The sequence below is a fragment of the Triturus cristatus genome, chromosome 10, assembly GCF_964204655.1.
Source record: "Triturus cristatus chromosome 10, aTriCri1.1, whole genome shotgun sequence".
NCBI classification, from domain to species: domain Eukaryota; kingdom Metazoa; phylum Chordata; class Amphibia; order Caudata; family Salamandridae; genus Triturus; species Triturus cristatus.
This window is the reverse complement of record NC_140593.1, coordinates 151,469,945-151,489,990: the sequence shown is the minus strand read 5'-3', so window position 1 is coordinate 151,489,990 and position 20,046 is coordinate 151,469,945. Positions and strand designations below refer to the sequence as shown.

The window sequence follows — 20,046 nt, the reverse complement described above, 5'->3', positions numbered from 1 at the left end:
CTCTGTGTCTGTGCTTCATCCAGGTTTTCCAGAAGTCCTGTGGGCATCAAGGGCATCCAAAGAAATCTCCCTTGGAGTGAAGAAGTCACTCCCCTGCATCTGCAGGCAGCGCAATAAAGCTGACCGGTCTGCTGCTCCTGCCGTCCAAATGACTTCCCGAGGTGGTGGTTGGGCAACTCCCTCGAGGCCTGACCTGTCCTCTCTGTATCCTTGTTGGAACTACTGGGACCAAGCCGCTGTGCACTGCATCGACTTGCTGTTGCCAGGGCTTGTTGGCTCTGCACTCCAGAATCTTCAGGCTACAAGAAGCTCCAGCACCTTACTTCCTGAAGTAGATGCAATGATGCAAGGACTTTAGGGAGGATTGGCTTTAAAGAAAGCAGATAAAGCGACAAAAGATATTACAGCTTCTCAATAAAAAAGACCTGCCCTTATTTAAAAGACGATTTCTACACACTTAACTCCACGCTTAACAAAACTAACACCTGGGGGAGATTTAAAAAACAGACAAACGTTATATTTTCAGACTCATCAGTTGGTTCGCATGATTCTGACCCACAGGAGGGTGCCAGCAGCGATTTAAATTCAGCACAGCAGACCTTTTTAGGGAGGGGACAAAGAGGTAAAGTAGGCAGAGGCAAACAATGAGAGACACCAAACCAGAGGGAAGTAGTATAGATGGGGACCAGAGGGTCTGTGAAAACTGTTAAACATATAAATACTTCCCCTTGGACAGAATATCCAATAATAATCAGACCAGTCCCATTTTTAACTTGTCACAGCATCTCCTATCCTCGGCACAGGTTCAGCTTCTTAGCAAAGGCCATCTTTTGTTATTCCAGAGAGAACCGATGTTTTTGCTCTACAAACAGAATTGCAAAAGTTCTTGCATAAAGTTTGCTTTGGATTCTATTTCGCTTATAAGGAAGATTCCACTGCTGGTTCAGCATCAGGACTTGGGCCACCCTCCTCATTCTTTCCTCCTACCAATGGAATGCCCCATGAGATACTTACATTCGAAAAATGAATACTTGTTGTTTTCCTTCTTTTTTTTCCTTTTCCACACTTGTAGGTGTTAATACATACAGATGCAAGCAACACGTTTCGTCCCAGACAAGGGCTTCCTCAGGGCATTATCGCTTTTAAGCAGATGGTGATTGACGTAAAAGAAGAAAGAAAGTTCATACTGTTTAACATACCATTACCAGACAGACAGGCTCTACAGACCCTCAAAAAAGATTCTACCATTTTTGTGAAACCTGCTGATAAAGAGGAGATATAGTCATACAATCTGTTGAAGACCACAATGCAGAAATTCAGAGACAATTTTCCAATTCCCACCATTATCTGAAAGTATACCAAGGTCAAACTTTTTGAAGTAACTAGAAAGGCAAAAGAGGAAGGTTTTCTCTCCTCTCAAAAGAATTTACTTTTTGAACAAGCCATACCCTAGGACGTCAGTCCTGTATACGCTTCCTAAAGTACATAAGAGTTTGGAATGCCCTCTTGGCAGACATATTTTATCCAGTTGTGGTTCTATAGCCTTTAGGCGAGCACCTTAATGTGTTTATCAAAGACATATGACCTAATTTAGATCTCGGTGGATGGGTTACCTTGTCACAACAGTGATGGACATCCCATACGCCAAAATATACATCCCATAGGATAGGAGGGGATTTATATGTAGGCGGACGGGATATCTGCTACTGTTGTGATGGAGTAACCCATCCACTGAGATCTGATTCAGGCCATAGTTGCTACACTGGAAAAATGTGTTCGCGATAGCACACAAATGAATAATCTGCCTCCCCTTTGACTCACAGAGGGGATTACTGGTTACTCTGGATATCATCTCGCTTTACACTAGCAAACCACACCAAGAAATCATACAAATCATGAACAAGTGCTTGATGCAAGCCCATGACCTCTTGAAGTGCCCACTGAACTCATAATTGATCTTTTGATGATTGCTTTGACAATTCATTATTTTAAATATGAGAATCAATACTATCAGCAATGTGGCAGGACTTCCATGGGTGCATTTTTTGCCCAAAATCTAGCCAATATTTCTGTAGACTCATTTGAGCATCAATATGTTCTGACTGAACAAAATTCTTTCAAGCCCGCTATTAAGTGCTGCAAGCATTACATGGTTGACGGTTTTGTCATTTGGGATGATTCCAGTCAGACTTGAGGAATTTGTGGAATACCTCAACCAAACACAGACTAATCGACAGTTCACATGCCATTGGGACAACCAGCAAATACATATTCTAGATCTTCTAACTAAAAATGATGATGGGAAACTGGTATCTTCCCTCTACAGAAAACTGACTGACAGGAACACCCTTCTGTCATACACCAGTTTTCACCCACGGTCCCTTAGAGATGGCTTACCTGACGGCCAATGTTTGAGAGTAAGGTGTAATTGTACCTATAAATAAGACTATTTTAGGGAAGCATACGTATTGAGAGACAGATTACTCCAAAGAGGTTACCCACGCACAATTGTTAAATCTGCATTAAAAATAGCCTGGTATAGCCACAGAGGACCCTCTAAAAACGAATGCAAAGGAAGATTGTAACAGACTTACATGCGGCACCACTTTCTGCCCACCTTCTAGTAAGATTACAGCGTCCATTAGGAACCACTGGCACAATCCACAGAGTTTAGATCCTTCAATAGTAGTACTTTCGTTTTTCTTCAAGAGAGATAAAAATCTTCAAGTTCATTCAGTTCACTCCACGGGTCCATTACCTTCAAAGACCCACTCCCTGGACAGTATTTTGGGCTGCCCCACCTTGAGAGGACACTCCAAATATGGGAATTGCATTGTGTGTCACTACACCTCCAACACCAACGTTTTTGAGCATGATTCTATTAATGTAGTAGTGAAGGACTTTTCCAATTGAAATTCCACTAAGGTGGTTTATTGTATATGGTCACCTTGCCCCTTGATCTATATTCGACAGACGACCCAGGAAATTACGATTCGGGTTGGACAGCACCGAAGTACGATCAGTGGTGGGGTGACCACAGCCCCTCTGTTCTCACACTATATACAACATCAACATAAGGCCGATGAAATCAGATGGCAAGTGCTGGAAGTAGCGAAGATGCCCATTAGAGGAGGGACCTCTCCCTCATTTTACAACGACTTGAGTGAAAAGGGATCCGCACGTACAATTCCATCACAAACTGACGTAGGGGCATATTATCAAGCACGGCGTTAAAATTATCGCCGCTTTAGCGGCAGAAAACTGCCACTGAAGCGGCGATAATGGGTTTGATAATATGCCGCAGAGAAATCCAATAGAAGCCCATGTTGACACCAGATTCTATGGGAATTCTCAAGGGCATATTATGAAGCCCGCCGCTAAAGCGACGATAATTTTAACGCTGTGCTTGATAATATGCCCCTACATTCTTTTGGCGAGTGGAGGGGTTTTGTCATCCGACTTCATGAGTAAGACATGCTATCCTCTGATGCCCTTTCCTCATGGACTTTACACCGAGCTACTCACCCCCTTAATTTCAAGAAATGATCATAGGAGCAAGCTGGAATCTGGACTATGATTTGTATTATTACTGCAATGAGGATTCAGCCTTATGATTCTAATTATGGGCACCTTGCACGCTGCTTTGAAGATGCATGACTTCTATGATATTGTTCTGGTAATGTAGATATGCATATACATCGTGATGTCTGTCTTGAGGCTCACATCTATTTATTGATCATATCTGTTTATTAATTTGCTCTTTGGATTTGACACACAAAAGCTCACCTAGTGTTTTCCTTCTTTAATTTGTATGTTATGTTTACATTCCTTCTGTCTATATATTTCTCATCTTTATGAGGAGTTCCTAATTTTGAAGCATTGTTGTTCATACTTTTCTCTTTGTAAAGGAACTCTGGAATTATACATTTATTGAAACTGATATTTTCTTCTTGTAGCTGAGACGTTTCATCCTTTCAACTCGTTATCTTTTAGCAACAAAGCTTGGAAAACACCGCGCATTTCAAGCCTTGCTTTCATTTGATTCTAGAAAGCGCATTCTAATCATGCGTTCCTACTTGCGATTGACAGTGACGGTAGTCATCGTTCAATAATAAATTAGGGTGTGAATGCGTGCCACTATATGCCTTGCACTATATCTACGATCCCCAGATTTCAGGGGCTTTCAGGTAACTGCTGGTATTGCTTCTCTTAATTACCACACCACAGAAGCAACTTTTTCTATCCTGTACACATTCTTTCGGTATTTCTGGATGTCCCTTTATCTTCTTAGTCCTGATGAGACCCTAGTATCCTAATCAAAAGGTCGAAACGTTGCCAACACGGTTAGGTAGAAAATAAACATGGAACCTTTCTCATTGCAACACAGAGGGGCCAATTCCAATCCGTGTCAGAAGGCCACCGAACGCGATCCGGCTGGAAAAACTATGCGCCGTACACGTGTTTTCCGGCCGACTCGTACAGCTGTACGAGCGAGCAAGTACGATGCGAGCTACATGAAATTCACCGACCGACTCGTTTCCGGGTCCGATCCGCTCCGTACATCTCGGTCGGAAGCTAACCATGGCGTGCAATGGATGCGATTCCCGACCAAGCCAGTACGATGCACGCGTCGGACAGCCTGTGCGAGCCGGAATGTCCGGCTCGCGAATCGTCTGTGTGGTTGCCTTTGAGGGTCCGCGTCGGACCCCCTGTCACCTGCAGCCCTACGACTCGGACACAGGGGGAGACCCATGGGTCTCCCCAACACAGGCATGTACGGTGCGGATGGCACCGATGCGTACTCACTGTAGGGGGGGCACTTGTCCGCGACGTACCCATTTAGTCAATGGGAGCCCATGTACGCGTCGTACAACCGGCTCCCATTGACTTCTTTGGGAGTCCGACGAACCGAGTCCGGCAGCATACGACCGTATCGTACTCACTCGGTCGGACTGCAGGACTCCGGCTCGGTTGGAAAACACTCCGGATCCGGCTCGGTCGGAGTGCTTTCCGACCCGGATCGGAATCGGCCCCAGAATGTTTTCAATCATTTTTGGTTATTTGTTACTTATACATTAGTCTTTGTTCACCTTTTGATTGATTGGTATATTTGTTTACGCTTTGGCTTTGGCACTGAGGGCACATTGCACTGTGTTCTAACTTGTTACTGTGTTGTTTTTTATATCCGGTTTAATTCCTATACATAAATTGCTTTTCTTTTTTTAATCAAGGTGGCTTATTGTGGATTAAATTCTGTATGCCCTTAATCGCATAAGGCTATTTAGTCTGTCCATTGAAAATATTTGCTGTATAAATAATACCAATCTGAACTAATATTGCTCTAAACATCCATTTTTTTTCAGTCACAGTCTGTCCGTCCTCAGTGTCGTCTTTATCTACAGTGCTGGGGCACTTCTTGGGGTCTGCATTTTGAACAAAAACTATATTCCCATGGGACCTGCTTTATTCAATGTATAGTTATGAGTATATGTACAGCTCACCTCCTATCTTTGTTGGGGGAGCTATGGTGTAGTTTGTAACCTACCATCACCACCAGTGGATGGAAACTGATTAATACAGCTCACCATTGGCTTCTCAGTCCTAGGGTGGTCACATTATACTGACGTTAAGCAGAAGCACATGAGAATCCTCGAGAAGGTGTCAGACTGCTATAAAATGTGATCTTTCAAGATCATAGGCAACAGTGCCTTCTTTCAAGGTGACTGAGTCACACACTGAAAAAGTATAATGTGGTACCAGCCTATCAGCTGTTTAAGATTATTTGTATTATATCAGATGCTATTGTTTTTAAGAAAACTTAGTTCTACGATTCTGAGACAGACAATACCGGGGTATAATATTAAGCTTGGAAGTAAATATGGCAACATTACAATTTTAAATGATTTCTTAAAGTGACATCCAAATATGAATTTAAACATTTAAAAAAAAAAATTTGCACATCTAAATACTTTATGAAATGTTTTTGTTTATGAAAGGAATGGCACAACATTTTTTAAATCAACAGTCAATTAAATACAGATGGGCAGAACCAATCAAACGACAGCTGAGCTAAAGCGCCATGGTACGATTCAGTGAGCTACGTGTTTGACATGAATCCTCAGGGGTGGTTGTGATCTGTCATGTGATGAACCAGAATCAAATTGGGGTCAACCACTCCAGACTGCTCTAACTATAGTGCCTCGTAGATGAAGTGCTATGAAGAGCCGTAGGATCTTTTGAGGATGTAAAATGGCTTTATTTAGCTTGTGAACTGGATACAAGATTGAACTGATGGACTGATTTAAAAAAATGGTGAACGACATAGGTTCAAACCTGAGTTTATTCATATACAAAATACCAAAAATAAAAAAATACATTGATTAATACACATATTTTGAAAACCTGCTAATAACATGATGCACACATTGAAACAATCTCAACAATGTGATATGGAGCATATTAAAGAGTTTTAGTACAGGTGTGCACTATCAAACACTAGTGATGCAGTGAACCCTCGCGAGGCAGGCGAGGTCACGACCATTTATGACTTTGCAGTGATCTATGACTTTGGAATTATCGCCGAAGATGGTAAAGGTTTTTTGCATTTTTATTAATGGCACCAGACTTTTCGGGTGCCACTACATTCCACGATGAGTGTTTATTTAACCTGTCGTAGGGTTGGGGTTCCTTTCTCCTTGCTTCGACTAGTGTCACTGGCACCCTTGCTGTGCCACTAGGAGGCAGTCTCCCCACACAAGTCCATCACAACTTCTCATCCTCCATTGACGTACGACTGCTGGGAAGGGTCCTCGGAGCTAATGGAGAGCGTGTCATCTGTGATGGAATTGGACAAGTATGGAGGCTCCAAGGGGACCTCGGTGAAGGCGCTGGACATATAACCGGAGCTGTGCTTCATCTGGACCTGCTTGAACAGCTGCAGCACCTGCAAAGAGAGACACTGGCGCCATTACTGAAGGAGCAATGTCATGGCTTCTCACCAGGGGGTCTGGACAAAGTATGACTGACTGTAGGCCTCCCCCTCAGAGAGAGCTAGAATGGAGTCTTCCACTCTCCCGACAGTGCATTCAGGCTGTAGTCAGAAGCTGTGCCTGAACGTGAGGGCTGCAGTAATTCAGTGTCTGTTCTTCTAAGCTAACTAATGCATATCTGCCAAGGTTTCAGATTGCTATGTGTGACATTTTCATAATTTCAGAGTAATTATGAGTGACATTTTAACAACTATGAGTAACACTTTCTTGAGAGCTCACCTCAGTCGTCTACTCACTAGTCCCCTCTCTGAACTCACTACCTTCCCTGATATGCTCAACTAGCCCTTACTTCAAACACCTACTCTTGGCATCACAGGAACACAGGATGCACTCCTGCTGACATGTTTATGCCCCACAGTTTCTTCTCCCCAGAGCTCCTGCATTTTACTTTATTGTCAGCATTGTAAGTGGCTTCAAAGTAAAGCGAGAAATGTCCTTAAATGTGGCCCCTGAGAGCTCCAATCTTCAGGTTTGCTTCCTACCTAGATATTCAAACCTCCCCCTTGTGATGGCCCTCCTCCAACTCCACATGCAACCCCCTAGCCCTGGACATCCAACATCCTAGGCACCACACTCTCCTGTCTCTCTCTTTCTCCTCCACATGTTCAGATGACATTGAACGCTCTCCTACCCACTCTCGCCTTTCAATTTCCAAGAGCACGTGATCAGTTACCTTCCTTGTATTTGCCACTGGATGACACTACACACACACATGTAAACAAAGGGACAATCAAACAGACAACCACACACAGAGACACACAAATGCACCAGCACGCACACACACACTCTACTTACGTGGGATTTGGGCACCATTCCTATCCTGAAGAACTCGATGGTCCCACTGTCGATCTTGGTACAGTTGACGATGGTGGAGGCGATGTTCTCTGGAGAAGGCCCATTGCAGAGGACTCCGTCCACCTGAGGAGCAAAGCCACAAGTGAGATCACCACCCACAGACTCCCATAACGCAAGCAGCTGTGGGGCTTCCATGGATACTAAAACAATGGCTCCATTATCTTCTTTTCAGGGTCTGGTTGGACCTCCTTCTCACCAAAGACATGGTGGCCACCTCAACAGGGAGCTCTCTACTCTACTGAACAATTCTGTTGTATCATCATCCAGTCATTACTCTCCGGAGTGTTTAAGAATCACTGAAACCTCTTATTAAATGTAAGGTTCCATCTCCCCTATCGACCAGGATTCCTCCACTAGAGAAGCTTCACTTTCACTGCAGTATGACTGACATCACACAACACCTTCGCTTATATCCACCATCTTTATGTCCTACAAATACCGGTCACAACTGCCTGGAGGCTTTGCATGGACAACAATCCATTCTGATCCTCTCTGGAAACAGCCTGCATCTTCACCATCCAGCTCTAGGATCAGAACTGATGTTCCAGTTCTTTAAATAAGCATTGGTCAATCTTGGAGCCCCCAGGATACAGCATGGTTATTCAGCATCCTGCTGTGGGGATCACCTACAGGTACAGTACACCCCTCAGCCATTTCCACTAGGGTTCCCCTCCGCACATCTGAGATATCTTCACCATCCTAATCAGAGGACTACCCTCAGATACTGTGTGCATCTCCTCACCCTGTTGTGGGTATCCCCCACACATACTGTGCACACCTTCAACATCCTACTCTGGGATCTTCCCTAGATATAGAAAAGGTGACCATCACACCATTTTGAAATGCTTTGCAGTCCGTAAACTAAGTTGTCAAAGGTCACCTAGTCCCATTTAACAATTTTTTTTTAACCAAATCACATTTGTAAACTTTATTCAGACTTTATCCAGTGTATATTTGGCAAAAAAACGACTAAATATTAGCTACTGAATCAGAACTATCTAGAAAAACCTACTTTCTTCTTGATAATCGACAGTGCAAATGGGCTATCCCTGGTAAATGTTGTCTGTTCAATGCAGGCCACGCAGAAGACTCCTTGGTCTATTAGGACTCTAGGTTCTGAACACAGTGTCCTCAGATACACTTCTTGTGTTTGTAATGGTAGTTACCTTGTCTCCCAACTTGGCGTACACTTGGTTGTGGTGAGTTGTGTCGGCTTCCCCGCTCGAATTGGCTGAGGAGACCACAATGGGCCCAACCTGGTCAGAAACAGAGAAACAGAGTGGGATATTCCTTATTTCACAGTCCTTGCACAGACACATGCCCACACACGCACACATATACACACACACAGTCACATATACACACATGCAACCAATATTACACATTTTGTCTGAAATATACTTTATTCAACTAGAAAATATAATTATCTGTTGAGAAGAAAAAAAAATGTGATATCCTTGAATACAGGTGTATGATAGTAAATGTCCATTTAATAGCACATACTTCTAATGAGCCTCAACAATGGAGGCTTGTCAGACATGAGTTGCTATGGCACCGAGATCTGTTTAAAAGGAAGTGATGGATGGAGTGCTTGAGTTGATGAATTATTGTCAGACACCAGTGATTACTCTAGGTCTGTGTTCCAATAGGATCCTCCAGTGCACAACCACAGCAGGTCACTGTGCCCAGTAGTTCACTGCACAAAAAAAATATCTTGGCCCATCATTAGGGTTGCCACCTTTTTCCCCAGCCTGTACTTAACTGCAAATGCCAGGCTGGGAGAAAACAGCCAGGTGGCATCTAGGCCACTGTGACTTGAAAGAACTAATGCCTGAAATGTACAGGTTAATGGTACCTCCAGACGGCTGTTTATCTAATGACCGTCTCATGCCCTCTTTCCTGATGCTTTCAGAAGCCTTGTTGCAAAACAAAGTTCACAACAGTAAAATGACGAAAGAACCTGGGTTTCTAAAGAAACAACTAGGGGGCATATTTACAATAACTGGCGCATCCCTGCATATCAGCAGAGATGCTTTGGGAAAAAGGGGGTGGTGATGGACAGAGTTTCTGAATGATGCAGAATACTCTTACCAAGTCAAGAGATCATAGTTTTAATCCATCACCGTTTTTTTAGCTCACTGCACCATCCCAGCTCAGAACCTGGCTACATGCAAATTAGTCTGTACCTGTCCCAGTGCATGATGGGAACAGGGCAAACCAAACTACCAAGCCAATTCTTATACTGGGAAGGAAACAAGCTTCCGGGGACCGGTTTCTGGCATCACAGCCTTCGTCGGCCCGGCTTGCCTGAATCCTGATGGTGCAATGAGCAAGGGACTCACGTCTGAGCATGCCCTCCCACACTGAGTGTGGATAAAAACGATTTGGGAAAAAGGGGGTGGTGATGGACAGAGTTTCTGAATGATGCAGAATACTCTTACCAAGTCAAGAGATCATAGTTTTAATCCATCACCGTTTTTTTAGCTCACTGCACCATCCCAGCTCAGAACCTGGCTACATGCAAATTAGTCTGTACCTGTCCCAGTGCATGATGGGAACAGGGCAAACCAAACTACCAAGCCAATTCTTATACTGGGAAGGAAACAAGCTTCCGGGGACCGGTTTCTGGCATCACAGCCTTCGTCGGCCCGGCTTGCCTGAATCCTGATGGTGCAATGAGCAAGGGACTCACGTCTGAGCATGCCCTCCCACACTGAGTGTGGATAAAAACGATTTGGGAAAAAGGGGGCGGTGATGGACAGAGTTTCTGAATGATGCAGAATACTCTTACCAAGTCAAGAGATCATAGTTTTAATCCATCACCGTTTTTTTAGCTCACTGCACCATCCCAGCTCAGAACCTGGCTACATGCAAATTAGTCTGTACCTGTCCCAGTGCATGATGGGAACAGGGCAAACCAAACTACCAAGCCAATTCTTATACTGGGAAGGAAACAAGCTTCCGGGGACCGGTTTCTGGCATCACAGCCTTCGTCGGCCCGGCTTGCCTGAATCCTGATGGTGCAATGAGCAAGGGACTCACGTCTGAGCATGCCCTCCCACACTGAGTGTGGATAAAAACGATTTGGGAAAAAGGGGGTGGTGATGGACAGAGTTTCTGAATGATGCAGAATACTCTTACCAAGTCAAGAGATCATAGTTTTAATCCATCACCGTTTTTTTAGCTCACTGCACCATCCCAGCTCAGAACCTGGCTACATGCAAATTAGTCTGTACCTGTCCCAGTGCATGATGGGAACAGGGCAAACCAAACTACCAAGCCAATTCTTATACTGGGAAGGAAACAAGCTTCCGGGGACCGGTTTCTGGCATCACAGCCTTCGTCGGCCCGGCTTGCCTGAATCCTGATGGTGCAATGAGCAAGGGACTCACGTCTGAGCATGCCCTCCCACACTAAGTGTGGATAAAATCGATTTGGGAAAAAGGAGGTGGTGATGGACAGAGTTTCTGAATGATGCAGAAAACTTTTACCAAGTCAAGAGATCATGGTTTTAATCCATCACCGTTTTTTAGCTCACTGCACCATCCCAGCTCAGAACCTGGCTACATGCAAATTAGTCTGTACCTGTCCCAGTGCATGATGGGAACAGGGCAAACCAAACTACCAAGCCAATTCTTATACTGGGAAGGAAACAAGCTTCCGGGGACCGGTTTCTGGCATCACAGCCACGTGAGTCCCTTGCTCATTGCACCATCAGGATTCAGGCAAGCCGGGCCGACGAAGGCTGTGATGCCAGAAACCGGTCCCCGGAAGCTTGTTTCCTTCCCAGTATAAGAATTGGCTAGGTAGTTTGGTTTGCCCTGTTCCCATCATGCACTGGGACAGGTACAGACTATTTTGCATGTAGCCAGGTTCTGAGCTGGGATGGTGCAGTGAGCTGAAAAATGGTGATGGATTAAAACCATGATCTCTTGACTTGGTAAGAGTATTCTGCATCAATCAGAAACTCTGTCCATCACCACCCCCTTTTTCCCAAATATCAGCAGAGATGCGCCAGTTAATGTGCGCCACAGCTCCACCAACATGGATGCGCCGCATTTACAATGCGGCGCACCATGGGGCAAATACGACGCATCTGTGCCGTAAACGTGGCGCATTGCTTGAGTTGCGTCGCAAGCGCGACGCAGCTCCAGCAATGCTCTGGGGGGCCCTATCTTGCTAATGCTGCGTCAATCCTTACGCCTACTTCAGGCAGGCGCAGGGTTTTGACGCAGCATGGGCCTAAAAGTGACTGAGTGAAATCTTGTAGATTTCACTCAGCCACTTTTAGGAGGCGTTCCTGCGCCGGAATGCCCCCCCCCCCGCGCAGGAACGCCTACATGTGGCACAGGGCTTTACAACGTGACGCATCTCCCTGATGCGTCACGTTGTATGTACCTCGCACCATGGCGCAGGATTTGCGCCGCCGCTGCGTCACAAAAGTGACGCAGCGGTGGCGTAAAAGTGGCGCAACTCCAACATTGATCTGCCCCCTTGTGTATAAATGTGTCAACACGTCCACCTTCTTGAGTATCAGGAACATTTCTCTGTCCTCCCTCGTCTCCATACACCAAGCAGATGTCCCTTATATTCACACCTTTTTGTAGAGATGTACAACACACTCTTGTGTTCTCAATGGGCTTAGAGCTGTGTTCAGGCATCTCCAGGCTCCTTGCTCCCCTTAGGCTTGAAGTTGTTTACACACTTAATCCTCCTGCACAGATTGGTTTATCACCTGAATTTCCAATAGGTAATGGATATGTGCAAACGTCCACCATCAGACTATAACAGACCTATGTCTACCCTCCCCACTCATAGAGAGAAGAGCAATATTTCTACTTGCTGACATGCTTGATGGACATGTAGATATCTGTAGCCCTCTCACACACCACCTTTTCAAAGAGAGCAAAACAGAAGGCCCTATTCATGTGGACATGTGCCCAAACCCCAAACGTTTCTAAGCCGTCTGCCTGTGTGAGTAGTTCTGCCTTCTATAACGCATGGAGAGGTGTCCTCACTCCTACACCCTCTAAGGCCTGGAGCTGTGACTTCCTTCCCCGTCCTCAGAGAGCATGGGAATATTTCTGGTTTCCAACTCACTTTTATTGTGCACATAGCAGTGTACTCCTCACCCTCTCCAAGACACAGAGGGCTGTGTTTACATATCTTAAATCTATGCTGATGTATACACCACCCATGCTTGAGCAGTACTGGCAGCTCAGTGCCACTCATGCCCCCGCAAAGGGTGCAGCAGACTGGCAGCCATGCTCATCACTGGTGGCAGTGGTGCAGATTGGGGTGTACAAATTCTCCCTACTTCCACGGATAGAGTAAATTCACAGATACACGCACATACACTCATCATACGCTTGGGCCCATTTCACTAACATATACTCGATTACTCTATCAGCACTGAACCTGTGGAGAGAAAACCTTCTAAACACCCTGCATCTACACTAAGGTCGATAAGACCTAATTGACACTGTCTTGAGTCATGATTTAACCAATAATAATCAACAATAATCAAAATAGAGTACTCAATAATTGACAAGAAATAACCACCAACACTGTATTTCAAATAATGGTAATTTATCTAAAATTAGTTCAAAGAAAATCAATTCAAAAGCAAAATCATTATTCTCATAATTACCTATTCTAGCTAAATGTCATAAACGAGTCAGGACAGGTCTCTCAGTCTCCCAAGTCACCGTCCTCTCAGCATCGATCCTCACCACCGCAAGTTCGGAAAGAAGTGGCCTCAGAATTCAAAATGCAATGACCACAGACCCTCTCTAGTCTAGTATATTTATAATGAAAATTACAAAATAATAGCAACATAAAATGTTCTTGTTTTCCGTTGAACCGCTGAGCAGAGCGAGCAGGAAAGGATGTAGCATCGCTACATTTGGAAAAATCTCCGCTCAGAAAAATCACAAAAATAAAAAGACGGAAGACGGAACTAAAACTTGCAAATGTTTCTTTTTATGTTCATATTTCCTCGGAACCAGCATTGTGATCACAAAGTTCATTGTGGCTCCTTTGTCCTCCAAGGACACTTGGATGTCCGCCCAGAGCTGCTGTCCTCACGGAAAACTTTTTAACCAGGCGAAGACTGTGGTCAGATGACTCTCGACCATGTTCAGCAAGGCCTTCTCATCAAAAATCGACTACTCAAATACAGGCTTTAAACGGCAGCCATCTTTCACTAGGCCAAAACGTACCATCTTAATTAAAAGAGACAAAACAACGTTACCACAGCATAATGATTAAACAGTGTTAACCCCACTAATACCCTTATGTGTATGTAATTATCTAGCCTTTGCAACACAAGAAAAGCATTAGTACACGACATTTTAAAAGCGTTTTTGTGCTTCAAAATAAACAGCACTCAGCAACATTTATTTAATAAAACCTGCACATTATTAATAAGCAACACGAATGCATCCCCACGTATAGTTTTCTCTTATTAGTACGTATTGATTAATCAGAACATTTACACAAAACAAATAATTAGTAGTTATAAATTAATAATTTTAATTTCTTTCGACAATAGACAAACCAGAGCTTAAAAACCCAATAGATTTTCAACAGAAAACTCTGCTCCAGCAATCCCCCCTTTGGTGATATTATCACCAAATAAACAACCCAAAAAAAAAACAAAATTGTAAAATTTAGTCCCCTTTTTAGGAGAAATTGGAAATGTCTTTTTCTCCTTACACAATACTACACACCAGACACCCTTTCATCATCCCTTTTTGTTTCCAAGTAAACACTCTCCCTCAATTCTTCTAATTCTATTTCTTGTGGATCTCTTTTTCTTTTATTTCTCCTTTCAATATTTCTTTTAATTAATCTCTTTTTCCCTCCCCTGTTTTTACAACACAAACACACCAATCTTAGTATCAATAAAGCAACAATTATACAAGTCAAAGAAACAATATCTTACCTATAATAGTACTACCTATTTCTGCAATAAAACTCTTAACAGCAACTATCTTATTAGCTATTTTAGTCCAGATATTCTCAGCTTCTAGTGGTACTAATTCTTCATGCAAATCAGTAATATTTTTGATATAGACCTTCAGGTCTTTGCTTTCGTCTGGAATGTAAGTGCAACAATGTTGAACTTTCAGCATTCCACAGACCCCACCCTCCTTGGCTAATAGAATATCAAGGGCAAGTCGATTTTGCATAGACATGGCACGTACGGCAATTAATTCCGTATTCACCAAAACAAACCCTCCAGCGGTATTTGTCGATAAGCGATCCACCACTGTTGACAGTTTCCGAATTCCATATGCATTCAAAGAAATTCCCACTGCTGGAATTAAAGCTCCAAAAATGTCACCCACTATTTCAGACCAAGTTTCTCTCTTAAAACGTGTTAGTAAATTAATATGTTCTACATCTTCTATTCTATCTATATGAAAAATCTTTGGAAAGACCAGGCCCACATAACACGTGCCATACCAATGGTCAGGCAACCTGTAATAAGCCTTGTTCCCACAAACATAATACACTCCTGGGAAAACTGGATCCTCTCCTCCTCTAAAACCCCATCCTGTCGCAATGAAGTATGTATCATGACACTCACTAGTCCCAACAAAATATGTATCATATTGGGATTTCCTCCTTGTAATGCACAGCTTACCCTTCTGTGGTGCATCTAAAGCTAAAGTTGGACTAGCTCATTTCTCAATTCTTTTCCCATCTCAATGTCCCAAATTGTCTCACTCACTTTGTATTTCCCTGCCTTTTCATGCATGCTCATTCTCCTTTCCTCCACCATATTTAGGAAAGCTTTCTCCTCTTCTTTCAGACTGCAAGTTAAATTATTCTTAAAAATGTAATCTAATGTTAATTCTTCTTTTTCAATAAAAATCTCACCAAAAATGTTAGCTTCTTTAGCTGGATTCAGCTTTTTATTCATAGGCAAATGCCCAAAAATACTATCTTTGTTAGACATCTCATAATCTATTTTCCCTAGCAAATAAAAAACACTACTTAACACACTACAAGAAATTCCATACGTAGCTGGTAAATGGTGATAAGTAACACCCTCTGAAACGGATGCAGGTAACTGCATACATACGTAGCAATCCCTCACTTCCATTGTCTTCACATATTCGTACAACAATTTCGAAAAAACATTGCTAGAAAAATCATTAATTGACCTATCTTTATGCATGTAAGTATTACTAATTCTAGTTGGGACTACTTTTTGTGAACTTTCCCCTACATTAGTCTCATTCTCTGTATGTATCTCAAATGTACCTATTGTAACCCTAAAAGTAACTAATAAAGCTAAAACACCCCATAGTAGCATTATTAATCCAGTACAGCAATAGCACATTCTACACCATTTTTTCAAAAAGGCACATCTACTTTGATTATTCTCTATGTTAGCCATTTTACTACTTTGACCGTGTCTTTTGACTTAGCCTCTACTACTCCACTACTTGAGTTTCTAGAACTCTGGATTACTTCAAACAGCTAAATTTCAGACTTTCTCCTTTTCACTTTTCACCAAGTGATTTCTTCAGTTCACTCAATTTGGATATTCATCACTCTTCACTCCTTCTTCAGCAACATCAAATTGTATCAGATCATCAACAACATCTTGTGCATCCGACTCTTCTCCACTGTCAGTCAGGATAACTTTTAAGATTCCAACAGAATTTTCCTTTTCCTCAACCACTTTTCTCAAGATCCCCTCCGGATTGTCTCGATTCACTGTTTCTTCTTCTTCTCCTCCTTCAGACAGTGCCACATAAGACCATTCCGGTGATCTGTACTTTTGGTTGGGTCTTCTAATTCTCTTTATCTCCTCCGGTTCTTTTGACTCCTTTTGCTCCTTTCTTTTCACTTCGTTTGGACTCGACACCTCATTCACTTGTTCAGCTTTCGATGTATTTGCTCTTATCAGTCTGTATCTCAGCCTCTTTACTCTGTTGTTAGGCCAAAAATCTCCTCTTACAACCTTTTTCGGTCTTGTTTCTGTATTATTTCTTTCTCCAATCCAAGTTCTCTTTCTCAGAACTCGACCTTCTGATTTCTCATTCTCACTTTCATCCGATTCTGTTTCAAATGCCTCTTGTTCTTCAGCAGTTTTCTTTCGCTCCACAGTCTTTTTCACCACTGTTTGAGACCTCCCTATTTCTTTCCCTCCTCGGGTCTCCGACACGCAATCTTCTTGCTGTCTACTTGTCCCTTCACCTAACTTATCAGGAATATTCCGTACACCTCCTCGGGGGTCTTCCGCAATCTGTCCCTCTCTATCTTCTTCTGACCCTACTTCTTCAGGTATAATCTCAAGTGGTTCTTCAATCTCCTCTTCTGATTCAGGAGTAGTCTCTGTGGAACTGCTCTTTTCTCTTCTTTTTCCTCCACTGCTTTTTGTAACTTCAGGCTCTCTTACAGAATCTGATCTCCCTTCTGCGATTCTCAATGGTTCTCTTTCTGAAGTTTGATTTTTTCTCACTGGTTCTGTATCTTCATCATCACTGGAATCTGACTCTTCAAAATACTCCTTACCAGTCCCATCCTTTGGGTTTGGAACTCTCAGAGTATGACTCGCATGTACCCAGTTTTTCACACCAGCACACTTCACTGCAGTTGTCGTAGTCAGAATGACTTGTCTTGGCCTTCCCCACCTTGGAACCAAGCAATTTCTTCTTCTGTGTACTTTAATCCTCACCCAGTCCCCTGGACTCAGATCATGAGCTTGCTTCTTCTCAAGTGTGGTAGCTTCTTCTCCAACCTGGTGAAACACAGAATGAACTGCGTCAGCCGGGCCTTTACAGTAATCCAAAATCATGTCATCAGTTATTGTCATCAACTTATTGACAGGTACAAATGCATGACGCATTGCACGTCCCATCAAAATCTTGTGCGGACTCAACCCAGTAGTTCTATCTGGAGTAGATCTAATAGTCATTAGCACTAGAGGCAAGACATCAGGCCATTTCATTCCAGTGGCTAAACACATCTTACCAATCCTGTTCTTGATTGTGCCATTTATCTGCTCAACAACACCAGAAGCCTCTGGCCTGTATGCACAATGTAGCTTCTGCTGTATGCCCAATGCTTCACAGATCAAACTCATGAGCTCATTATAGAAGTGTCCACCTCTATCAGACTCAATCGTTACTGGAAATCCGTACCTAGGAATCAACTCTCTTAACAGTAACTTTGCCACTGTTATTCCATCATTTCTCCTAGTCGGATAGGCCTCCACCCATCTTGAGAACAAACAGACTACTACTAAAACATACCTCAATCTGTTCACTTGGGGCATTTCAATGAAATCTATCTGCATTCTCGTGAAAGGACCACCTTCTCTGCCTATCGTTCCCAGACTCACCACTGTCTTTTTCCCAGTGTTAAATTGCTGGCAAATCAAACATCTTTGACAGATGCTCTCTGCAATTGTCCTGAACTTTGCATTGTACCAAGTCTGTTTAAAAGACCTGATCATCGCATCCCTTCCCAAATGTCCCTGGCCATGATACATCCTTGCCATTGTCGACAGCATAGAGTTAGGCATGACTGGTCTGCCATCTCTATAGACCCAAACATGGTCTGTTTCTCTTGGGGCACAACCTGCCTTGATCCAGTCTTTCTTTTCTTCCTTTCCTGCCTCATCCTGCAACTGTTTCACTTCATCCCACGTCTCTAGGACATTAGTAAACATCACAGAACAAAAAGACATTTCTCCTTCTAGTTCCCTATTAATTGAGTGATTGTTTTTCGCGCAATATTGTGCAATGTCGTTGGCAAATCTGTTTACAACTGTCACAAAATCATCTCCTTGTCCATGAGCAGCACATTTCACAACTGCTAATTCTTTAGGCAGCTGTATCGCCTCAAGCAATTTCCCAATCACTTCAGCATTCTTTATTGGAGTCCCACTCGACGTCAAGAAACCTCTCTGTAGCCATAATTGGCCAAAGTCATGCACAACTCCAAATCCATACTGACTATCAGTCATCACAGTCACTCTCAGATCTTTCCCAATTTCACAAGCTTTCGTCAATGCCACCAATTCTGCAACTTGTGCAGATTTCACTCCTTTCAATGGTGATGCTTCCATAACTTCTGAAACCTTGCACACTGCATATGCTGCACTCAGCACACCTTCATCATTCCTCAGACATGATCCATCTACAAACAACACATGATCACTCTCAAGCAAGGGAAGATCCCTTATGTCTGGTCTCGGTTTTGTACAGTAATCCAGCACATCCAAACAATCGTGATCATCTTCTGTCTTCACACCCACATTTTTAATATCCGGCAACAATGTCGCTGGATTCACATTCACACATCTCTCCAGAGTCACATTTGATGCTCCCAGAATGACTTTCTCATATTTAGTCAGCCGACTATGTGACATATACTGAGTTCTGCTTCTTGTCAAAAGAATTGCCACATTATGAGGTACGAATACCCTTACAGGATATCCCATTATGATTCCGTCACTTTGTTCCAGACTTCTGCATGTTGCAGCCACAGATTTCAGACAACCTGGTAAACCCACAGCTACAGGGTCAAGTGTCGATGAGAAGTACGCAATAGGCCTTCTCAGTAATCCATGCTTCTGAATTAACACTGAAAGTGCACATCCATTTCTCTCACTACAGTACAACTCAAACTCTTTCTCATAGTCTGGCATACCCAAAGCAGGGGCTTCACACATTCTGCTCTTCAGCTCCTCAAATGCTGCCATTTGTTCTCCATCTAGTTCCAATGGATCTGTCATCTCACTTTTTGTCAGCTTAATCAGTGGCTTTGCTATCAGGGAGAAATTAATTATCCACTGACGACAATAACCCACCATTCCCAGGAACATTCTCACTTCCCTCTGGGTCTTTGGGGCTTTCATTTCTCTGATAATTCTGATCCTGTCATCAGTCACTTTTCTTAGACCTTTTTCAATATTATGTCCAAGATAATGCACCTCTTTCTTGCAAAATTGCAACTTAGCTGGAGATACCTTTAACCCTCCATCTGCCAGATGATTCAGTAAAGCTATGGTATCTACTTCACAAGCTTCACGTGTCTTTGATGCCACAAGCAAATCATCAATATACTGCACTAGTACTGAATTTTCAGGCATAATCAAGCTCTCCAATGATTTTTT

At 43.1% G+C, this 20,046-nt stretch overlaps 1 pseudogene; it reads right to left on the bottom strand.

The window, feature by feature from the left end:
- Positions 1-6,772: 6,772 nt before the first annotated feature.
- Positions 6,773-20,046, bottom strand: part of LOC146789074 (uncharacterized) — a 36,342-nt pseudogene continuing 23,068 nt past the window's right edge.